Raw genomic sequence first — 7,972 nt, 5'->3', positions numbered from 1 at the left:
AGAGCAACTAGGTCAACGGTCTAGGTCATGTCACTATATGCCTTAATGGCTAGATTAACCCACTCACCGAAAACCAGCACAAGAAGTACTCAGAGGTCTTATATTTCTGAGTCTTCATTTTTCCTGATCATCTGAAAATATAGATGCACAAACCGGATAAAAATTCGGATTCGGACAAAAAAAAAACCGGATTTTTTTGTCCGAATTTTTCGGAACCGGTTCCAGATCCGGTTCCGGTTCTCGGCGTCGGATTTTTTTCGGATTTTTTTCCGGAACCGGTTCTTTTTCGGATCTCGATCGGATTTTTTCGGATTTTTCTTGGACTAGGATTCGATTTTGCGAATTATATTTTTACCAGTTCTATTTTTTTAACGTTTGACAACAATAATATAATCGGTATAAAGAAAAGTTATAACGCTCAAGTGCTCAACACAATAGATAATATAAATAACAATATTCGAACAATACAATTATATAAATAACACTTTTATTCGAACGATACAATAATAAAAATAAAAACACTTTTATTCGAACAATACAATTATAATTAATACATTTCGAGCTTCGGCATGGCCATCACCCAATAATGTATTAAGACTAAAGTATATCGAGCTTCGGCATGGCCATCACCCGTTATACTTTAGTCGTCAAATGACCCAAATGTGTTATCTTGTTGAGCGCGTTGAGGATTGTGCCTTCGATCGTAGTCTTCAAAAGCGGGGTCATCAACTAGAGAAAGGTAAGCTTGTTGGTAACCCGATACATTCATTTCGGTTTGGTCCATATCAAACGGTTCATAGTCACCTTCATCCACTTCGTTTAGTTCATTGTCGGAATTCTCTTCGGTTGTTGTAGGCGATAATCCCGCTAAATTTTCTTCAAACTCTATACATTCTTCAATGTCGTTATATAACGGACCTTCTAATGAAGTTTGATCTTGTATCCTATCTACCCCATCCAAATAATCTTTCAAACATACACATACTTTCACAGTTTGGGGGGTAAGTCTTGACCTTCTTTCCGATATAATTCGACCACTCAAAGAAAAGGCCGATTCAGAAGCTACGGTTGAAGCTTGAACGGTAAATAAGTCACGAGCCATAATGCTTAATATTGGATATGTGTCTTGTTTTGTTTCTCACCATTTTAAAATGTCAAGGTTGTTAAATTGTTCTTCACTCATGTTTAGTGCAAAGTTTGCCATCTTATAATTTCCCAACTCGCTTGTGGGTGCCGATGTTCGTGCGCGTTTGGAAGCGTCTTCACGTACCAAGTTAAAACGACTTATTTTGAGGTCTCGGCTCATTCGAGAAGATGATTTAAAGGCGTCACGTCTTAAGGTAGAACGACTTACATTGCTATATCGCGGTTGTAGTCGATTCCGAATTAGCTCCGTAAGCCTAGGATTGTCGAAGTGGTTGAAAGGAAGCGCTTGTTGAATGACAAACCTTGACAAATCTTGCCGAAGAGCTTCGGCATCGTATTCAAAAATCGAACCATTGGCCCACATTGTTTGTTGTCTCGGGTCTTGCCTTGCACTACAACTTTTGTCAAGATGTTTTCTTAACGTTGTATTACCCGAAACACCCATGAACTTCATACATTGTGTACAACGAGCTTTTTCCGCACCATCCTTCATTACACACAACTCGAATTTGGACCAAACGTCCCCTTTTCGCTTTGTTTCTTGTTTGTAATCAATATCGGCCGTAGTGTAGCCTTGTGAAGATGTTCCAACGGAAGCGGAACCGGAAACGGAAGCTTGTGAATTATCCATTATGGGATAATTAGACTAGAGATTAGAGAATATTTAGTGATTTAGAAATTAATATGAGAATGTTTGTTGGTGCATTTTCAACCAAGGCATTACCATGTATTTATAATGGACTTTGTGGGGTTAAAATGGTAAAAAAAAACTCAAAAAACTGTATAAAAAAAAAGGCTGAAACTGCAAAAAAAAAAAAAAAACGGCTAGTTTTTTGAAAAACCGGATCGGATCCGGATCCAAACCGGATCGGATAAAACCCGGTTTATATCCGGAAAAAATCCGGTTTTCTTGAAAAACTGGATCCGGGTGGAACCGGATCGGATCTCGGATCCGGATCCGGTTTTTGCTGTGTCCGGTTTTGCTTGGATCCGGTTCCGGATCGGGTCACCGGATCGGATCTGGATCCGGTTTTTTTGCCCATCTATACCTGGAAACATCAGAAACAAAGTCAGTATAGTGTTCTAATCAATAATATAATTGATAAATACTATAAACTAGGTCATATTATCATATGTTCATCATATTACAAGTCTACAACATAAACTCAGTCAATAATGACACCAAACGAGTACAGAACAAGACATACACAATAAAATCCCTTTTTCTGACCAAAATAAAGTTTGATTTAGTTTCTTAAAACCTTATCATTGGATAGTAAATTTCAAGACGAGTCCAACGATAGTTTATTCATCGAAAACGGAGTTACGGTTAGAAAGTTACAGCCTTTTCAAGTTTACCAAAAACTGACCAGTGCTCACTCGCGCGGACGAGGCCTCACTCGTGCGAGTGAGTCCTCAACCGCGTGGTTGAGCCTCAAACGCGTGGTCACACGTACGGGTGACCTGTCAGAAGTGTGGGAGCTGTTAGAACATTCCAGCTCGCTGATTTTTGCCATTTTGGCCCAAAAACTCGATTTTTGCAAGATCTAACACCAAAACCACTCCTAAAACATCATATAAACTATATAAAACATATTTCTGACAACAATAGAACATATCAAACACTTTAGATCAAGAATCAAGCATCAAAACCTAACTTTTACTCAAGAACACAAAAAAACCCAATTTGAGCAAGAATCACTACATGAATCTAAGAGATGCTTACCTTAAAATGATCACAAAATCACAGAGAACAAGAAGATGTGAATAATTTAAGCTCTAGATCAAAGATTAGATTTTAGGGTTTTTTAGATGAAGATGAAGGTACGGGTGTGTGTTTGGGAATAATCTGGAAAGTGAGAGAAATGGCCAGCTCTAGACACTTAATTGTGGATAATTTCCACACTGTGCAACACACGGGTATTTATCAGTTATCTGATATCTTTCGTACATCATTTGGAAATTCAAACGAAGTCCAAATTAAATAAACAAACCTGTTCTGTGACCCTTGTCACGAACTGGTCTCAACCAAAAAGTCAAATGACTATAAACATTCAACTAATAAAATAACAATATAAACGTACGCAAGGGCAAAATGGTCATTTCACCTAGGCCCAATTATCGGGTGTTACATATCTGGGAAAAAAACTTTAGTGTGTTTACCTGTTATTGCTGGGGTTTCAGTTCTAGTCTTTGAGGTACTCTTGGTTGGGTTTCCTTCCGTTGATGAGTAGATACTGAAGTGCAGTCGAGATTTGCAGCTGACATAGTTGATTGTTTAAGTTGCTCAACTTGTAGCGGTGTTTTCGACCCATTAACATCTGCATGTACAATATTAGAAGCGTACAACGTTAAAGAACATTCTTAACAATAGAGTTAGAATTAAAATTATATCTACATGTGGCTACCAAACATTTGTATCATTTAAAAATGCAAAATATGATTGTCATTAAACAGTCCACAATGATGATTGAATATTCAAACCGAAATTTTGTATTTAAGCAACTATCTTAATCTATGATGTATTAGATAGTCGTTATGTGTTAGTATTTTATACTGGAGCTCCAAGTTTTAGCCTTTTAGATTTGTCTAAGTTCATAAAGTCAAGTCAATAAAGCTCATAAGCACTAAAAGATGAGCTTATTGGCTTTTCTATATTTCTACAAGTCTGCAAGTCTGTAAAGCCAAAAATCAACTTAAGTCAAACACCCCTTAATTGCCTAATTTATGCATCTATGTAACGAAGTAGCCTAGGTGCTAAAATGTGCGATGAACGGTATCCAAAATCTAAACTTCGGAATCTAATAAACATAAACAATAGTAACTGAAACAAAATCTATTTAGACTTTCAACAAATTTTAGCCACTCATCCCCTCACAATAATTCACATAATCATAAACAAACCACACATAATAAATGAGTTGTTGATACTTCAATTTGAGATCCAATTGGCATAATATCATGCACAAAAATTAACAATTTTGTATTGAAAAAGCTTTAATTTATAAGTTAATCAACTACAAAAACTTAAAAAGATGAATTCAATTTCTTAGGGAAGTGATGTGAACAACTCTGCAGGTGGTAAAGTGATTGCGCCAATGGCCCAATATTACCACCGACCGGAGAATCAATTTTACTGAATTTGAATCGGCGAGTTTAATGTTTTCGATAAAGTGAGTCAGTGTTTTAGGTGCCGAAACAGTAATGTAACTTCTTCTATTTCGGTTTATTAAGTGAGTCAAGGTGCAGTTCCTATCTTCATATGAATTGGTGTTGAGTAGTGTGTGATTGTGTATAGTTTAAGGATTCAATACTCTGTTACCTGATTGAGTAGTGTGGGCGGCTGCTGCACATCTAAGACCGAGTCATTTTCAAGAGATGGCACTGACTGCAGGTGAAGAAAAAGTAGCCGCATCGATGTAATGGCAGAACAAATGCGGAGAAAACAAATTCCGTTGTTGCAGCTTAGCAAGTGATTTTCGCATTCAACATTGTACGTGTTACAATAATTACAGGGGTGTACAAAACAAAATGTTACACGCACCAACACATACATGTAAGGTCAAAGAATGTACAAAGTATTTATCAGGGACATAACATTTGGCAACTTTACCAGACTATTAAAGTGATAAAAATGCGGATGGACTTCTTTTGGGTTCAATGGCAACAGGACACTCATAATGGCAGAAGTCGTCAATCCATGTTTAAGGCAACGGACGTGCACGTTTTTTAAATGGAACAGAAACACCATTGATAACTGCAGATGCTGATAGGTACTGAACTTAAACAAACAGAATATATATGCAGCATAACATTAACAAAACAAAAGCTGACGTTTATAGAGTTTTTGTACATCATATATGGGTTAAATCTGCATTAGAGAGAGTTTAAGCATCAGTGTTTATCTCCAACATCAACTACATAACATATAACACAACGTTTCAAGCAACAATGGGACCAATAGAGGTACGGTCTGAAATCAATCGCCCCAAATACCTAACTATTTACGTCATTCACAACAAACGAACAAAGGGAAAACCCTAATTTTTCAGGTTAATCACATGAATCGAACGTGAGTGAAATCAAACTATTGTGACCCTAACCTTTGAAAAGATGCACTGTCATTCAGGGATTCAAACAACGAACCAAGCATTGGGACTTCAAAAATGGTTCTCTGAGTTCAATGTAATTGACAAAGCTCAACATACAAACTGAATGAAAATCATATTAAATATTGATAAACATACCTGTTTGAACAATTAATATGCTCTATGATCAGCTGCATTTGTTGACTGTCTATATTTCAGGTGGAGATGCCATCAGTGGTGGTGGCTGTTATTCACGTGGAGATGGCAGTGGTAGCGGTGGTGGCGGCGGCGGCGGCGGTCGCTAATTTCTACTCCAAATAGTCACCCGATTTTAAGAAATCAAGACGAACGGTTGGTATTCAGGTGGAGATGCCATCAGTGGCGGTGGCTGTTATTTAGGTGGAGGCGGCAGTAGCGGCGGTAGCGGCGGTGGTGTGTGGTTAATCTGGAAGAAGAGGGTATTATGTAAGGAGAAAAGGCTGGTGTCGTTTTAGTGGTGAGGGAGTGGTTAATCTGGAAGAAGAGGGTATTATATAAGGGGAAAAGGCTGGTGTCGTTTTAGCGGTGAGGGAACGACACAAATTCATGTGGGTTTTAGTATGTAAGGGAAAGGGAGTGGTTAATCTGGAGGAAGAGGGTATTATATAAGGGGAAAAGGCTGGTGTCGTTTTAGCGGTGAGGGAACGACACAAATTCAGGTGGGTTTTATGTAAGGGAAATTGATGAATCATGAAATTGAAATAGAATATAAATATGAGATTGGTTTTGATGTTAAAATAATATCAGAAATTAAAATAATATCAGAAATGATATTGAAAAATGGTGTTTGACTTAAGAAGTTGTAGTATGTAGGAGAGAGAAAAATAAAATGAGTGGGTGAAAAGAAAAGGTTGGAATTGTTATAATTCAGTAGGCTTATAACTACCTTTAGTGGTTCTTGACTGTAGAAGGTATATAGAGATAGAGATACTGTAAAACGGAGAAAACAAAGGTTGAACAAAAGGTATGAGTAATTGGTTTTTTTATTTATAGAAAAATGTACAATGAGAATTTGGTGGCATTTGGAATCTAGAGAGAGAGAGTGTTTTTGTTAACCAAAAAATACATACAATAAACTCTAACTCAACACACCTATTTATACTCAAAAAAATATACTATGCAATATCTATAATAATAATAAAATTATCATCCAATTATTACTTTTATAACACTCCCCCTTGGATGATAATTTTATTAGTGAATAACTAGTACTGCCTCGTTAAAAACCTTGCTAAAGAAAACCCTTTGGGATAAAACTTTAGCTAAGGGAAAAAGAGTGCAGCATAGAGTTGACTCCCCCTCAAGTAGGCAACGCCTGAGTTGTTACATCTTCTGAACATGCCTCATGCCAATATTATGAACGTGTGTTCTGAAAATAGCAGTTGGAAGTGCTTTGGTGAAAAGGTCAGCAGAGTTTTTGCTGGACTGAACATATCTCATTTCAATCTGGTTGTCCTTAATGAGATTTTGAATGTATGAGAAGAATCTAGGGGGTATGTGTTTTGTTCGGTCACTTTTGATATACCCTTCTTTCATCTGTGTTATGCAAGCTACATTATCTTCATAGATAGTTGTTGAACTTTTATTGCGTTCTAGTCCACAAGAATCAGTAATGAGTTGTGTCATTGATCTCAACCAAAAACATTCCCGACTGGCTTCATGTAATGCAATTACTTCGGCATGATTTGATGATGTTGCAACAAGTGTTTGTTTTTGAGAACGCCATGATATTGCGGTACCTCCATTTAGGAATACATATCCATTTTGAGATTTAGCTTTATGTGGATCAGATAAATAACCTGCATCTGCATAACCAACCAAATCTTGTTTTGATTCGTTAGAATAAAATAATCCTAAATCAGTAGTTCCTCGAAGGTATCGAAATATGTGTTTGATCCCATTCCAGTGTCTTTTGGTAGGAGCTGAGCTGAACCTTGCCAACAAATTAACTGCAAAAGAAATGTCAGGTCTTGTACAATTTGTAAGATACATAAGAGCTCCAATTGCACTAAGATATGGTACTTCTGGTCCCAGGATATCTTCATGATCTTCACAGGGACGAAATGGATCAGTGTCAACATTAAGTGATCTAACAACCATAGGAGTACTTAATGGTTTTGCCTTGTCCATATAAAAACGTTTTAAAATCTTTTCAGTATATGTTGTTTGATGTACAAGTAAACCATTAGGCATATGTTCAATTTGTAAACCAAGGCAATACTTGGTTTTTCCGAGATCTTTCATTTCAAATTCTTTCTTTAGAAGTTGAATGGCTTCATGGATCTCTTTATTTGTACCTATGATATTAAGATCATCAACATAAACAGCTATGATCACATATCCGGATGTTGTTTTCTTAATGAAAACACATGGGCAAATAAGATTATTGGTATACCCTTTGCTTATCAAGTAATCACTTAATCGTTTATACCACATGCGACCCGATTGTTTCAACCCATATAAAGACCTTTGTAACTTGATTGAGTACATTTCTTTGGGTTTTGCATTGGTTGCTTCTGATACCTTAAATCCTTCAGGTATCTTCATATATATATCACTATCAAGTGATCCATAAAGATAAGCAGTCACAACATCCATGAGATGCATTTCTAAATTTTCAGAAACTGCCAGGCTGATTAAGTATCTAAAAGTAATTGCATCCATAACAGGAGAATAAGTTTCTTCATAATCAATTCCCG

At 36.7% G+C, this 7,972-nt stretch overlaps 1 long non-coding RNA gene across 2 annotated transcripts; it reads right to left on the bottom strand.

Annotated features, from left to right (window-relative positions):
- Positions 1-429: 429 nt before the first annotated feature.
- On the bottom strand, positions 430-6,004 carry LOC139843488 (uncharacterized). 2 transcript variants are annotated; one of them, XR_011757601.1, is made up of 4 exons: positions 5,394-6,004; positions 4,469-5,320; positions 3,310-3,467; positions 430-2,195 (listed from the first exon to the last, which is right to left on the bottom strand). It is a non-coding gene; the product is annotated as an uncharacterized lncRNA (long non-coding RNA). The 2 variants fall into 2 exon arrangements; XR_011757600.1 differs by having other exon boundaries at positions 430-3,467.
- Positions 6,005-7,972: the final 1,968 nt, after the last annotated feature.

The sequence above is a fragment of the Rutidosis leptorrhynchoides genome, chromosome 4 (assembly GCF_046630445.1).
Source record: "Rutidosis leptorrhynchoides isolate AG116_Rl617_1_P2 chromosome 4, CSIRO_AGI_Rlap_v1, whole genome shotgun sequence".
Lineage (NCBI taxonomy): Eukaryota > Viridiplantae > Streptophyta > Magnoliopsida > Asterales > Asteraceae > Rutidosis > Rutidosis leptorrhynchoides.
The sequence above is the reverse complement of the archived record's forward strand: the minus strand, read 5'-3'. Positions and strand labels throughout refer to the sequence as shown.